Source organism: Epinephelus moara, chromosome 1, assembly GCF_006386435.1.
Source record: "Epinephelus moara isolate mb chromosome 1, YSFRI_EMoa_1.0, whole genome shotgun sequence".
Lineage (NCBI taxonomy): Eukaryota > Metazoa > Chordata > Actinopteri > Perciformes > Serranidae > Epinephelus > Epinephelus moara.
Window position 1 is genome coordinate 7009844 of NC_065506.1, and position 15021 is coordinate 7024864.

Below are 15021 nucleotides of genomic sequence, written 5' to 3' on the forward strand. Positions count from 1 at the left end.
GCCAAAGTGTGGCGCATATGGTGGATTAAACCGGAAATGAATTTGCTGACTGGCAAGTTGTGACTGTAGAGTGGGGGTAAGTGAGTCGAAAGCATCCTTGAGTTCCGAGCTGCCACCTTTGAAGTTCGTACCTTGGTCAGATAACAGCTCAAAGGGCTTTCCTCGTCTCGCGATGAAGCGACGAAGTGCCATCAGAAATGAGTCTGTGTCCATGCTGGCTAGCAGATCAAGATGTACGGCATGGGTTGTCAGACATTTAAATACTATGCCCCATCTCTTTTCTGTACGCCGCCCAATCTTAATGAGGTACGGCCCGAAACTGTACGCCGCCCAATCTTAATGAGGTACGGCCCGAAACAGTCCACACCTGTGGAATAGAATGCTGGATGATGGAGCCGCAAACTGGAGGGTGGAAGGTCAGCCATTTTGGGGATGACTGGACTGCTGCGCCATTTCCGGCATTCAGGACAGTTATACTGGTGCCTGCGGACAGCTTCCCTCCCACGAAGGATCCAGAATCGTCTGCGTAGCTCTGCAAAAACCCTCTCAGGTCCTGGGTGGGCAAGCTGTCTGTCCTGAATAAGGAGTTTAGTGACACAATGGTGGGGATCAAGCACAACTGGATGCAGGGTATCTTGGCAGAGGGAATCACATCTACGGAGCCGCCCCCCCACACGGATCAACTGAGCTTCTTGGTCATACTCAGGAGCCAAAGTGAGTAATTGGCTACTTGTTGGTACCGGTTGCTGTGATGCAAGGAGGGCGTATTCTTCTGGGAAACAGTCTAGCTGTACCTTCCTGAAGAGGCCTGCTTGTAGTCATCCGCCGTTGGGTCTGAGACTGCGGCCGCCCCATCGCGTGCTTGGACAGAAGCCTCAAGCAGCTCCTTGAAGCTGTCGAAAGCACCGGCATCAGGCAGACTCGGATCAGGAGTCACAAAGAGATGTCCACAGAAGTTGGCCTTTCGCAGTTCGACTGGATCATCAGATGAGGAGACGTCTGGAGATGCTGGCCATAATGATTCACCTTGCCACAAGAATTGAGGTCCGTGGCTCCAGCGGTTGTGACCAAGGAGCTGGGACAGAGTCAACCCCCGGGTTATGTCGTCAGCGGGATTATCTCCTGAGCTGACATACCTCCAGGGACTACCCTCCGTCAGCTCCTGAATGTCCGCAACTCTAGTCCCAACAAAAACCTTATAACGGCAGGACTGTGACTGCAACCAGTTCAGGACTGTGGTGGAGTCCATCCAGTAGGTGATGCTGGAGATGTGGAGGGTGAGCTCTTTCTTCAGGACAGCAGCAAGCTGGGCACCAATGTGGGCAGCGCAGAGTTCCAGTCGTGGGATGGATTGCTGACGGACCGGGGCGACTCGGGACCTTGCTGCTAGGAACGCCACTTGGATTTCACCATTATGGTCCACTGTTTGAAGGTAAGCCACGGACCCGTACGCTCTCTCTGATGCATCTAAAAAGATGTGAATGCTTTGTGTACAGGCTGAGAAATCTGTCTCTGGATGAGCATAACATCTGGGAATAGAGATGTCAGGGAGCTGATGAAGTTCATTCTCCCAGGCATGCCACAGCTGGAGTAGGTCGTCCGGCAGCTGTGGGTCATCCCAATCTCTTCGCTTACTCCAGAGACGCTGCACTAATATTTTGGCCCGGGTGGTGTAGGGAATGAGCAGACCAAGGGGGTCGTACTGTCGGGCTAGGACGCGATAAATGCTCCGCATAGTAGGCTCGGGATGCTCAGTGTGGCGGAGCTGATAAGTGATGGTATCTGATGTGCAGTGCCAAAGCAGCCCCAGAGTCCGCTTTGGTGGATCAGCCCCATCTGGTGATAGCCAGAGTTCACTGCTCTCCGCTCTTGATCCTGAAGGCATGTGACTGATGATGTCTGGCACATTAGTAGCCCACTGGCGTAGTTCGAACCCGCCTGAGAGGAGGAGCTTCTGTAGCTTGTTGACTAGTTGCTTGACTTCTGGTACTGAGGTGAAGCTCTGAAGGAGGTTGTCAACATAAAAGCATTTCTCAACAGAGTGGCGGGTATCTTCACCTGGGCTGCTGTGATCCAGGACATGCTTTTGGAGCGCAAAGGTGGCACAGCATGGATTGCATGTCGTGCCGAACGGCAGCACCTGCCATAGATGTCGGGTGGTGTGCTGCGATCCATGTCTCTCCAAAGGAATCGGAGGAGGGGCTTGTCTTCAGGCAGGAGGCGGACCTGGTGAAACATCCCTTTTATATCGCTACTCACTGCAATGGGATACTCCCTGAAGCGGAGCAGCATGCCAAGTAGAGTGGATCCTAATGTGGGCCCTGGAAGGAGGTGTTCATTCAGGCTGGCACCTTGATATGTGAATGAGCAATTAAACACAATCCGATCCTTGCCATTATGATGAACCATGTGATGTGGTATGTACCAGGAGTTGACACTGGCTTGTCCTTTAGCAGAGGTGAGTTTGGTAACATAACCAGCATCCAGCAGCTTCTTAATCTCCTGGTTGTAGGTATCTGCTCTGACAGGATCCTTGGAAAGGCGTTTTTCGGTCCCACGCAGGTGACCCAGCACTGACTCCTTAGGTGAATGGAGAGAGGGGACATCTTCTTTCCATAGCAGAGGGGTAGCATATCTTTGAACACCATCCACGTCTACCCTGATGGTCTTCTCTTCCAGCATCCTGATTGCTGCAGTGTCCTGCTTTGACCGAGTGATGAGCTTCTCGTTCCGGTATGGGAGGATATCCATCTGCCAGAGTTTAGTCACATGACTGAGGAGTTCTGCGGATGGAGACTGGGTGTTGATAAGCAGGCACTGAGGGGTGGAGGACTGGTGCATAAGGACTTTAGCAGGGCCTTGGAGCGTCCAACCAAGTCGCGTCTTGAGTGCCGCTGGTCCACCTGGAGGCCCTAGGTGCACAGGCTCGACTGGAGTGAGAAGATGAGGATAGTCTGAACCAATGAGCAGCAGTGGTTGTGCCTGACTAAAGGAATGCAGGGGGAGACCTCTAAGGTGACGGTAAGTCTTCTGCAGGGCTTCAACTGGATGAGAATGTGTAGAGAGTCCGAGCTCTACTGCTGTAAATGCTCTGTGGATTCGGAACCGTTTCTGGGGGTGAATGGCGGAGGACACAGAGAAGGAGACTGACATTCCTGGCACAGTCCTGGTATCTTGACGGATGGTTCTAAGTGCCAGGCTCTCACTCTGTCCCTGGAGTCCTAACTCTTGAGTAGCACTGTGAAGGAGGATTGTGCGCTCGGACCCGTCATCAAGGATGGCATATGTCTCAATCTTCCTCTTGCCATTGTACAGACACACCTTAACCATTTTCAGTAGCATGCAGCTACTTCTCCTGGTAGGGTCTAGGTAGTACGTGACTGGCTGAGCAGGTTCTGGGGCTGGACTCTCTGGTCGGACGACTGTTGATGAATTGACATCATGCAGTACTTCCAGATGAGTCTGATTGCATTGCTGACATTTGGCCTTGAGGTAGCACTGTGCTGCTTGATGATCTCTTCCACATCTCCAACACCGCTTTCCTGTTTTAATCCAAGCCACCTTTTGCTCTCTTGTGAGTGTTTTGAACTCTGAGCACTGATTGAAGTAATTGAACATTGTCACAAAAGGGGCAATACTTCTTGGGCTTCTCAGGTTTGTTGGCTTGTGACCGTACTTGTGTAGGAGGCTCTGATCCCTTTGCTGGGGGGTCACATCCAAGCAGGACAGTGGCTGAGCGTGATGCTGCCTTCTGCTTGGTCTTGAGGCCTCTCTGACGGTCTGAGCGCCCCTCCTGAGATGACCGGGATTGATCGGTCTGTACGTCATCGTCTTGAATACGGACTTTGTACTCCAACCACTCCAAAAAATCCAGCAACGTTGGGATGGGTGTGGTAAAAGGATTGATGAAGCGCTTGAACTGTGCTCTCAGGTCATGTGGCAGCTTTGACAGCAGGCGTGAGATGTGCGACCCGCATTCTAACTCTGTTCTCCTTTCCTTCCCCAGCTGGTCTAGCATCCCAACTAGGGCCCTCACCTTCAGTGCAAACAGGCGGAATCCCCTACTGTCACCGCTCTTGATTGCAGGCTCGGCCAGGACCTCAGTGATGCAGGGCCAATTTATGAGGCTGACCGTACAGCTCTGTCAGAGAGGCCATGGTCTTGCTGTACGGGTCCCTACTATTACTGTAGGAATCAGCAATGAGAAGGGCGTCTTCCAGTTTGAGATGGTCGACGAGGATTTGATATTTGAAGCATTCAGTAGCGTCTTCAGGTAGGATGTTGTCGAGCGCTATCTTCAAGCGAGCAAACTGACGGGGGTCGTCATCAGTGAAATATGGAATGTGAGGCTGTGGTCCACGATACGTTGTCTCTTGATAATGTGAATAGCGGGGCTGACTGTAACTTCTCCATTCCCTTGATTCTGCAGGTGGCCCGTGAGATGAGTCGGCTGACAGATGATGAGCGCGACCAGGTGATCTGTGATGGAAAGTGTGCGGCTCTGCATATTCTGGGATTGGCACTCTATCCAAGGGTGCACCTGTGGTGTGGTCACCTTAATGTTCATACTCCTGAGATGATCAGTAAGCTCAGTAACAAATGGAGGGTGAGGATACTGTTGAGGTGGCATCCACGGGAATGAGTCTTGAACTGCTGCGCCAACAGGAGGTGGATATGAGACTGGTGGCGGTGGCGGAGGAAATGGCTCACCAGCTCGATGAGGATGGAGTGGGGGAGATGAGTCAGGCCAAGGCACATCTTGCGGGTCATCCTCAGGTTGGTTGAAGTGCTGTTTGATATGTTGCAGTGGAGTAGATACCCAATCTGGAGTGGGAGCCTTTATGAAGGAGGCACCACTGTCCTCAAACTGGTGTCTGTGAGTGGGAGCTGCGAAGCTTGAGGTGGGAGTTTGAGGAGCAGCTGGTGATTGCGGCGTCAGAGCGCGGAGGAGGGTTTGCATCTCTTGCCTGAGCTGATTGTTATCCTCCCTCATTTCCCTCAGTGCTGAGAAGACCACTTCTGGGACAAGGCTCTGGGCTGTCTGTCCGTCAGGAGTGACTTTAGATGCATCGTGATACTTGCTATCTCCCATGGCGGAGTGGTCAGAGAGTGTGTGTGATTGATGTAACTGTCGTTTTGGAAGGCTCACCAAGAAGTCGTTGAGATAACGGGGTGGACGAACATCATGGCGAGGTCGAGTGTTATCAGGGAATGCCATTGTTAGCTGTGGAAACTGCAGATCCAGCTCGAAGGACCATATAAAATAGGTGTTGGCTTACTGAATACCAAACTTGAGACCTATTAATGATAGATGAATAAATCAGAAGGCACTGATTTCAGGAAGGTATCTGCACTCTCCACAGGTTGTCCGGTAAGAACAGGAATGATGTTGATGGGTTAATGAATCCAATTCACACACACTCTCATTGAGATGCCACTCATTTATTTGTGAATAAACTCTTCTGTTGATATTGTCTGTGTGGTTAACTCTCATGGACACACAAGACGGAGCAAATCAACAAAAGGGGAAGCAAGAGTCCAGAAAAACACAGCTGCAGGTTAAAATAGAGTCCAAACTGCTGGGATGAACGAATAAAATCCAGAAACTGCAGCGGTAAATAAAACTCTCTTCATCGGCTCGCACCAGACACTTCACATAGTGCAGCAGAGGTCTCTGATTGGTTCAGCGCATCATGCCATTAACTGTGCATGTGCGCTCCATGCACGTTCACGTGAACACCATGCGCAAGGTAACAGGCTCTAGGACTGTGCATGTGAACTGTGAATGGGCTGATGAGGGATGCTGTGTTGGAAATTGGCAATGAAGGGCTACCCTTCTGAACACGTCATATTTCAGGGTCTGTTGAGGAGACCAGAGGCCTCATTAGGTTCTGGGCTGAACACAAAGAGCAATTTTACAAAAAAAAGTTTGCAGCAAAGCAGCTTTGGGAGTGAGTAAACAGATGTTTGCTCTACAATAGATAAATATGTGGTAATTTGTAAACACAGCCTAATTTTCATCACTGGTTGTTACAGGAAAGCAGTCATAGAGCTGGGTCTGCAGGGGAAAGAAGATGGAAAGCAAGCTGCCAAAAAATTTGAAAATTTGAAAAGCAGATACAAGGTAACCTATTTCTGTAGTTAGAGGTCTGATTTATGCTTCATCATCTGCATCAGGGGCGTAAATATAGACAGTGCAGGCAGTGCGGTTGCACTGGGGCCCAGGGGTGGAGGGGCCCAACTGCCACCTGGAAATACGCCCGTGTTCAAAGAACTTACATTAAAACAAAAATGGTGCTATTTTCCATACATGCCCTAAATAAGATGTTTACCTCGTAAGCTCTCTCTGCATCAGTCAGTGTCTCATAGTGAGCCATCTCTCCAGACAAGCCTTTTTTTTTCTTGTCCTTTTCTGCAGCAGTGCGGCCTCCACTTCTAGCTCTGTCTCCTTATCCTGCACCTGAATTATCTCATTTGTCCATTGGACAAATTTGTCTGCAGCTGCCTTGACTGTCTGGAAGTCTCTTGCCATGCCTGTAAAATTGTCCTGTGTTGCCACAACCATTCTATGGGCAGATAGGATGTCCATCCCTCCTGTTTGCAGGTACTTTGGAAGTGTTGATGTCTGCTCAGATAACCTGAGGAATACTTGAGCTGTCAGTACTGTCTCATACCTGAGCAGGGCCTCTGTGTATCCTCTGGCTTTGACCCGTCCTTTTGTATTCTTGGTTGCCTGTAGCAGTATATCAATGTAGAGACCATTTTCAGGTTTTCCAAAATGTCGAAAGACTTTCTTCAGGGCATTGTCCTTGGCCCACCACCGTGTCTTGCCGATTGGAGAGAGGCGCTGTGTCTTTTGTCCTGGCTCTCTTTCTCCCACAGATTCATTCTTTTGTAAGACTCTGATGAACACAGCAATGTCATTGAGGAGAGCAAACAGGGATCCACTTTCGATTGCTATCTGGGTTGTGTCAGCCAGCACCAGATTAAAGACATGTGCATAGCAACATACATGCACATGATTTGGGGACAGTGAGGACATCAGAGCAGAGAAGCCTTGATACTGACCTTGCATATTAGAAGCCCCATCTGTCGCACTTCCAATGCACTTGGTCATGTCCAATTTCAGCTTTTCAATTACCTCGGTTAGCAAATTGACAAAGTACTGTCCAGTAGATGCCTTGCACTTGACCACTGCAACAAGCCTCTCATTAACAACATTGGTAACATATCTCAGAATTACCGAGCATTGGTCCTCAGAGGTTATGTCCTGTGTTGTGTCAGTCTGAACTGAGAACATTCCAACGTTCTGAATGTCACTGGAAATTGATTCTTGAATAAGGTGCTGAACTTTATCTATGACTGAATTGACTGATGTTTTGGAAAGTAGTGTGATGAGGGAACCTCTGCCTCTTGCCCCAGACTGATGCAATTCTTGCTCTTCTCAATACAATTACTGATGATGCTCTTTAAGGCAGACATATTTTCCCAGTAGAAGTATGAGTTGCCATGATCTATACTGCTGTCTTCAAGAGTATATGTTGCCTCATTCTCCACCTGCCTGTAGCTAAGCCTCCTCTTGCCTATAACTTTAACTACATCCACTATACGCTCAGTCTCTGTAAGCAGATATCTGGCTGCCACTCAGCAAATTCTTTATGTCAGTTTTAGAAGCCTGTAAGAAAAAAACTTCTGCACAGCTCCTATGTGCAATGCTCTTCTTGAGCTCCTCTATGCACTGGTGCACATGTTTCCAATCTGTCATTCCAGTAAAAAATGAACTACTACTATCAGTGGGCTTTCCAAATGCCATACAAATGGAGCAAAACAATGTGTGACATTCTTCACTGTAGGTTAGCCACTTTCTATTGGTGCCGTCTTTACAGCAGAAAACTTTCTGCACCACTGGGTTCTTTGCCTTTTGTTGAGGGTGATAACTGAAAAACAACTGGCTTGGGACGGGTATAGTAGCCTAATTGATAGTTGGGCTTGTTGGGGTTGGGCTGACAATTTCCTGTCTTGGAGTTTGGAGTTGTAGGGAGTAGATCATTCCATTTTTGTGATGCTTCAAACCTAAATTATGTTTTTCCTAGTTCAGTAGGGGAGAGCCGGTACGAAACTAACGCGGGACAAAAGTAACAAGGTGATTTTCTCAGAGCCTGTTGAAATTTGAAACGTCTGATTACGTCAGCACGTACAGCACGCAACTACGGAAGCATATTGCATTGACTTGACAAATAAATAAAGCCCTGTTTCTCTGAGTAATTTTTTCTGTTTTTTGGAGTAATTTATTTATTTTTTCTGTTTTTTGGTGTAATTTTTTATGTTTTTCTGAGTAATGTTGTAATTTTTTTTTCCTGAATGAGGAGACGAGATACTTCAAAATCTCGCGATAAGCTCCCACCTGGCACCTGGAAGTGACCCCTGCATCCATGGTGACTCCTGCTCATGGATGTATTTTGCATCCGTGCTCTTGCTCCTAGACAATTTCAACTACGGGATCAATAAGGGTAAGGCACGTAATTAGTTACACACAGGGTATGATAATCTAGCTATGTTTTCGACTGCATCCTTCTAGTGTAGGCCTATTGCTCAATGTAACAGGTTAGGTTAGTAACAGGTTGTAACAACGTTACCTGACAACAGAAATCATGCCCATACACGTTTGTCAGCTAACTTTGTTACAACCTGTTACTAATGTAGTTTTTTTTTTTTTTTGGAGTGTAACACACCAGAAAACTTTATTTATTCCTTATTCCTGAAGAATATATTCCACTAAGAAAATCCCAAACTAAAAAATTATAATGTTAATTATGTTAATTGCAGAGTGCACCATACTCCTGAGCTGGACCAGAGAAGCCATGCATCCCCTAGCCCGCACCAGAGAAGCAGTGCATCCCCTAGCCCCTACCAGAGAAGTCGTGCATCATCCATCCCTGGTGGGAAATTCTTGTTACATAAAGCAAAGATATGAGTATTTCTGTACTTGCTTCTGTTTGTATGTGCCAGTACCTGCTTTTTGCCAGTAATTGTTTTGATTACAATAAATGTACACCTTTCTGATCTGTTGTGTGATAGTGGAGTGGAGAGTCAGCAGCTGGATTTTGCACCCACGGTCAATAGTATTAGTAGGTGTATAGGCAAACAAACAAACAATAACCACAACGACCATTATTCATTGTATTATTACATTTGTGGGAAGTTATTACAATAAAGATTTTCACTTCCCCACAAACGTAATAAATCCCTGCAAACGTAATAGTTATTACATTTGTGGGAAATCGTGTGTTACATTTGTAGTAGGCAGCGGCTATTACGTTTGTGGAAAATTTATTACGTTTGTGGGTTTATTACATTAAATGCTGCAGATTTTTATTACGTTTTTGGTTTATTGTGTTTGTGGACAGTTATTACATTGGCGGGCATTACAAGGCACTCACTTTTTTCTTTTTTCTTGGTAAGAATATCAGTTCTACTTGGGAAAAAATAAGATGTCCAGGGTTCCCATGGTCATGGAAAACCTGGAAAAGTCATGGAATTTTAAAATGTCATTTCCAGGCCTGAAAAAGTCTTGAAATGAAGTAAAATCATCAAAAGTTTTTGAAAAGTCATGGAATTTAATTTTGTTGTCTGAAGGCTATCTTACATTTAGTGATGACCTCATGAAGCCTCATGAAGCATTTTCTTTATTTTCTGAGCCCACTAGATGGCACTCTTGGTTTCGAGAGAGGCTCAAAGGATGGCAATTCAGAGTGTTTTAAAACTTTTGTTGAACAGAAAGCGCCATCTCTCCAAAGTCTGTCCTCTGAGTGCCTCCACTTCTTGCGCTTCCTTCAGGAGATACATGATGTGCTGAGACATCTCTTTCACAAGGATGCTCTGCTCCTCCTCCAAGGGTTTCAGCAGCATTGACTGGTCAAAGACAGACCTCTTCAACCTGAGGGTGTTGCCTTTAGGTTAAGGAAAGGAATGGAGTAGTGGACAAGAAATATTTATTATTATATTATACATATATTATTATAACTGAATGATGTTTATTTCTGAGACACAGATCTATGTAGGAATGGCATTGGTTTTCTTGAATGTAAACAATTAAAAAAATATATCATTACAAAGTGACAATCTTATTTGGATGGAAAGCTTGTTAAATTGTGATGGTAAAGTGTCTCATTTGTGATTACTACAGCATGGTATTAATATCACCATAACCTTTTCTGCCCCATGATGATGGTGATGATGGTTCTGATGGTGATGAGGGATGGTTCGCCCATGGCGTAAAACTAGCCAGGACCGCCTCTGATGGTGTTGTATTGCAAGACCTTTTCACAAAGCTTCTTCTTCAGCTCTGTCATTTTCTTTCTCTTTCTTTGTCTTGCCTGGTTGCTATCTGCAAAGTTTAATGAAAATAAAAATGTGTGATGGCGTTTTTGTGGTTTTTGACATGTAATTTAAATAACTTGTTTTGACAACAAACCGTGCTGATGATACAGATCTTGCTTCTTGTGCAAAAGGGTTACAGTGATGCTCTCAATATCAGCCCTGAGGTCTTCAGTACACCCTGGAGCGTAGACTCTCTCTAAATCAGTTAAACAAAACAATTGGAGAAGAGATACAATCAGTGACAGTCTCACTTTCAAACTATAGCAACCTTCTATAAAGGTACAGTCATTAACAGATGTATATACGAAAAGACATCAAAGTACTGTACATGTTTTACCTGTGACTGCCCAGTGGCTGACATCACACACCCACTGCTGTATGGTCTTCTGATAAAGGTTATGCTCCTTTTGGATGTTGCTAAGGTTAGTAGCTTCCACCTTTGCCCTTTCTGTGACCTTTTGAGGAGAAATAAAATAACAAAATGTCAGAACAAAAGCTCCATGCAACACCATAATGCCAGACCTTCATCAGAACAGGTGAAACATTTAATGACACCATCTGTATAGACACCCAAGCGGAGGTCTGAATAAGTGAAAAAATGTCTATATAGCTTTGAGGTTACAAGCTTTTAAAACTGCAGGCATTTGTCACAAATATGTAGTGTCACATGAGAAGACAACTTTAATTTGCCCTTACTTTGACATATCTGTGGGTCAACACTTGGTGAAAGTTGTCCCTCTTTCTTCTGTTCCAACCCATGGCTTGTTGTGTCAGCATGTTCACTTCCTAATTAATACAAAAATGTATCCACAAGCCAGTTAGAATTCACATAAAAAAAAACTATACTAAGTGAGAAACCCAATAGACATGACTAAGCCCAATTCAACAACCCAAAAAATTGTTTAACTGGTAATGCATTATCACAGTGTTTACTGTAAGTGTAATACCAACCTGCCTTTGTCATGTATTTTGTGACTAGAGCTGCCCTGAAGAGAAAGCTGTTCACCTATATAGAAAAAATAATGTTTTGTCTCCATTGCTTAACAATATTACCAACACATCATAGATCTTACACTGGATGGTTTAAGAGAAAACACGTACACTGACTTAACCTAGGAATTTAGGACCCCTTCCTACAATATGCATGCATTTTGTGTTTCTGAAAATATGAATTGCCTATCTTTGATTTTAACTCAGACATAAATGATGTGCTTTATCCCTAACACTCACTTAAATGAGAAATAAGTAATTTTAGTGTGCTGGTTTCTATTAAGTCTCCTTGTATACATATGGTTACAGTAATGACGTTAATAACATATACCTGCTCCACTTCCTCCCCCACTGTGTTTCCTGCTCCATCCTGGTTTCTGCCACCCCATCTCACCTGCAACATGGTGTGAGAAGTGTTATATAGTATTACTTTAGACGTTTTTATGTAACATTGTTCAATCAGGCATGACATGCACAACAATTTGCACAAGCAGCTGAAAAGCAGTTGGTGAAGGTTAACACACAGCACATTATATTAGCCTGCCCATTATTTCCCAGTGGCTACTTTCACACCAGAATATAAGTAATTGCATGTACCTCGCATTTTGCTGCATGGGCTTTAGCATGCACGACGCTAAGAAATGGCCTCATTTCTGTCAATGGCAGAAGCTCAGGTAACCCCTCTGCTACTCTGTTCAGGTAGGGCCAGTACCTAAAAAGCAGGAGCAGCATTTTGTGAGTGTTAAGGGTCCATTTTTCATTGACAGGACAACAATATCAGTATGACTAAATGACTACCATAACTGTAAAGTTGAGGCACAGGCCATTTAAACATGGTGATGGATTTGTAGTATGACAGTGAGGATTACCTGCATGTGACATCCATAGAGAAGAAGGTAACATTTGCCTTCTTTGACATCTCTTTTTGAAGAAACATCGGATAGGCAAATATTTCTCCGCGATGATGGTTTAGTCCTCGTAAGAGAAACCCATGTCTGATTAATAAGAACAAAATCTAGTGGTTAAAAATCAGTTGACCCCGCAAGGCCTGGCTCAAGCACACATCTCTGTCATCTGGGTGCCTATAACAAAACATAATACTTGGCTGCTACAAAGGATGGATAAATAACACTCCGCAATCAAAAGTGTTTAATGCTTCCAATGTGTGTTTAATGCCTCCTGTCTTACAAAGAGTAAGACTTAGACTGCTATTAAAACTCAAATAATGAGACCAGGCTCAAGAGCGGAACACACACACACACACACACACACACACACACACACACACACAGTCTCATTTCCATCACTTCAGACGACATTAAATTCAAAGTCTTCACCTTAAAATTAATTTTTTACATTAAGGGGACCTGCTTTTTGCTTGTTTGTAAAAAAGTTTTATTACCATGGACCAAACGTTCCTTTTCGTCTGCCAGTTTTCTGTGAAAGTGACGTCAATTGCAGTCAAGTCGGCCAGTCCTGTTCCAAAATTATCTCCGAGTTGTTTTTCCGACGTTCATGTGTATTTTCCCAGTCGGAAAGTCATTTTTCCGATTATTCCGACACCACTTGAATGCAACTTACTGGTCACAGAGAAGAAACGAACAAAAAATAGAGAAAGGAGTTTCCCCACAGGGTTTTTAAATTCCCAAATTAAATCGGATAACGGATAACGATTCGATTCGTTTTACATTTTTCTTTTCTTTATTATCAAATAAAAAACGGGAGACGGATCATTTTTTTCCTTTTTCGTTTGGACATTTCAAAACAAAAAATGGATAATGGTTGGTTTTCCGTGTTTCAATTTGTTATTTCGAAACGAAAAACGAATGGCCGCGAAGTACACGGACCCATCCACACACACATAATGTGTAAACTATTCAAACTGTTTGCAGACCAGTCAAACCACAGTTTTTGTGTCACTCATACACACTGAATGCACATGAACCATTTCTAATGGAAGCAAATGATCATATTTTCTTTACTAATTATTTAATTATTCTCACCAGTCTCTTTGATTACTTTTTAAGTTTTACACAAGGAGGGGCCTTTCTATCAGCCTTATTCAGAGAAGTGATATGCTGCTTCATCTATTCAAAACGTTTCAGTACAGCATAATGAAATAAAGCAACAAAAATGAGCACGTGTGTTTGCAGAATGACTCTGCACAGAGAACATAAGGCAGAACGCATTGGATAACAATACCTGCTACATTCAATGCTGCACAAAGGCCTGGGCTCTCTAATTGTATAAGCAGAGAGCAGATGGATCCCACTCTGAGATTGGTTTTCATTAAGCTTCTCAAGGAGCAGAGCTGCACCAAGGTCAGATTTACCGCTCAGAAAATCCTGGCTGCAGATTACTTGATACTTGTGAACAAATTTGCATCAGTGATTCTCTTCTCAGAGGGCTGTTAAAGGTCAGATCCGGCTGTAAACGTGTTTATATATGCCAGATCTCATATGGAGCCTCCTTGAGACAGGCTGCTGTTTCAGACAAAATTAAAGAACCAGATGGAGACTTCCTGTCTCGTTATAATTACAATTACTCAGATGGATAACTGCATGGGCAAAGTGAGCACGTGCTCAGGGACCTGGAGTGAAAGGGGCGCCCTGGCCTTAAGATTTCTTTTCATTGATTGGAAATAGAACTATACTTACATGCAGGTAAATCTGTGTGGCCTACCCCCCTCTGCCAGTGACACAAAACATACGTCATTTCTGTGCTTCCTCACCACCAGCGTCAGAAACCCACATTCATCGTGTGAGAGCAAATTACTGAACCACATCCTCAGTCTTAGTCATTTTCCCAAGTGGAGTCCTGATACTGCTAGGAATATTTCTGAGCATGCACATGGCTTAACTCTCTCTAAATGTTGGGAATCAACATCCTATTTGATTAAAATGAAAAATCCAGTAGTCATCTACACATACACAACGACAAACCAAGATGCACAAACATAAAACGTTGCAGTTTATAGGCATGTCTGACGTGAAGAACGTAGATAAATGCAGCCAGAAAACCTAAAAGAAGGTCTGATTCACCCGTTTTCCAAGAGGGGAAACCTCATTAATTTCACCCCTAATGTGGATACTAATGGCAAGAGCTTATAAACATGTTGGGTGCTCGTAACAGCAACATCATTAACACACCATGCAGTCTTAAGTACATTTATGAGTCACCCACTAAAGCTGTTATACATCAGTGACAGCTACCTTGGTAACAGTAACTATAAAGAAACTGATTAAGTGAAGCAATCACAGAGTTGGCCTTTCCATCAGTATGGATAGATGAGCATAGAAACAAAATGCACAGTTTGTACAAGGAATTGGCCAGCATTACCAATACAACAGAATATCGACTCACCATGTATAACAGTCCTTGATGTTGCCTGCAACTTGACATAACTCTACACATATGTGACAGTAAAAAATGACTGTGCAGTTATAATTGATAACACGCAAAAAAGGTTTGGACACTCAGCCTCCAGCCTGGTTCATAGAGAATGTTCCTAGCAAGTTAGCGTGTTAGCTCACCAGCTAGGAGTTCACCAACTAGCCCTGCAAGTAGTCACTGTGTCACCGAGCTTCTAAAGCTGACCCGGTTACTTAAGATAATTCTCAGACCTTGTTGAGAGCAGTTTCATGCAGGAAC

General features: G+C 44.5%; 1 long non-coding RNA gene across 1 annotated transcript; it reads left to right on the top strand.

The window, feature by feature from the left end:
• Positions 1-4428: 4428 nt before the first annotated feature.
• On the top strand, positions 4429-10358 carry LOC126391876 (uncharacterized). The gene is made up of 3 exons (XR_007570128.1): positions 4429-4776; positions 8370-8510; positions 8827-10358. It is a non-coding gene; the product is annotated as an uncharacterized LOC126391876 (long non-coding RNA).
• Positions 10359-15021: the final 4663 nt, after the last annotated feature.